We start from the raw sequence: 1,623 nt of genomic DNA, 5'->3' as shown, positions 1-1,623 counted from the left end.
TATATACAGAAGAACAGATCAGAAAAAAAGCACTAAAATTCATTGCCTACAAGAAGCAGGATAGTACGTTGGAAGGGGAAAAAAGAGTGATTTTTTTTTTGTTTTAACCTTTGCATAATTTGACTTTTAAAGCTGTGTGCATATCACTTTGGTTAAAAAACAAATTAATTTCCACTGTCTTGGTCCTTTGTCCTTCCCTTTTATCAGAGTTCTGCTTTGGGTATCTGCTATAGACTGAGGCACCAAGCCTTCTTAAATTCTAATTGATTCTCAACAACATTTCTGCTCTCCTTTACCAAGATCTGGCTCTTGAAAAGTGAACTTTCAGGAAGACTTATTGAGTTATTTTCCCTTCACCCCAGTTCTCCAGTCAAGCACTCTGATGTAAGCATTGGAGATGGTCTGGTCTGTTTCCAATAATATAATTCTGTGGAGAAAGTGTCAGGCTACAGTCTTCTCCCTAAGGATAATTACAAGTAGAAGGTAAATATGTATCTTTCTGAGCCATTCAATAAGTTGAAGGGTTATGCAAATCTACATTTTAGACGTTATTTCCATAAGTCAATTGTGTTTTTTTACTTCTACTGCATTACTCCACAAAGTATTTTAGGCAGAATAATGACACATGCAATACAACAAAATGAAATAAATTAAAATAAACCAGGAACACAACAAGGGGAAAATAAGGATGTGAAACTAAGAGAAACTAAGAACGAGGTCGGTACACACAAAATACATGCAAATAATTCCTATATATTTGATAAAATGGGCCACAAATTTGGTTTTACTCTTGTTAGTCAACATGAGGAGAGAGGCCCGATCAGACATGTCATTCCTAAGGCCTATAGCATAAAAATAAACCAGCCCCTATTCCTGTAATGAAGAGAGGATGCCGTGTAATGGGAACAACATATTCAACGTACTCAATGCATCCTTATAGTCAACGCAATGATCATTTCACTGGACTATTCCTAGACATGGCTGAGAAAGGAAAATACAATTCTAAGACCCCAGTGGACTGAATGGACCCCCTGTTGGCCGAGAAGACCCCAGAGAAACCTTGGAAGCTGAGTTTCCAGCCATGATGTAATGGGAGGTGAGACATGGCTCATTATACCCCTCCCTCCTTAAGCACCATTAGGCTTTCTTTCCTAAGGGCTAAACAGAAACTAGTCCTTTCAAAATACTCCACACTGATAACGTTGGTTACTAGCTTATTCTCCCAGGCACAAAACAAAAACAACTTTGGGAGGCCCAGGCAGGTGGATCACTTGAGCCCAGAAGTTCAAGACCATCCTGGGCAACATGGTGAAGCCCCATCTCTACAACCAGAAAATACAAAAAGTAGCCTGGCATGGTGGCATAATCCTCTAGTCCCAGCAACTCAGGAGGCTAAGGTGAGAGGATCACTTGAGCCCAGGAGTTTGAGTCTGCAGTGAACGAAGATCATGTCGCTGCACTCCAGCCTGTTTGACAGAGCAAGACCCTGTCTCAAGAAAATAAAAATAAATAAAATTTAAAAATAAACAAAACAAAGACAAGAAGAGATTAATCATTCCTTCACCCCTCCCTGACATCTGCTTCCTCTCTTCCCTTTTTTCTCTAATGTTCCACCTTATCTTA

This window comes from Colobus angolensis, unplaced genomic scaffold, assembly GCF_000951035.1.
Source record: "Colobus angolensis palliatus isolate OR3802 unplaced genomic scaffold, Cang.pa_1.0 Scaffold49, whole genome shotgun sequence".
Lineage (NCBI taxonomy): Eukaryota > Metazoa > Chordata > Mammalia > Primates > Cercopithecidae > Colobus > Colobus angolensis.
Note: the sequence above shows the minus strand (reverse complement) of the source record.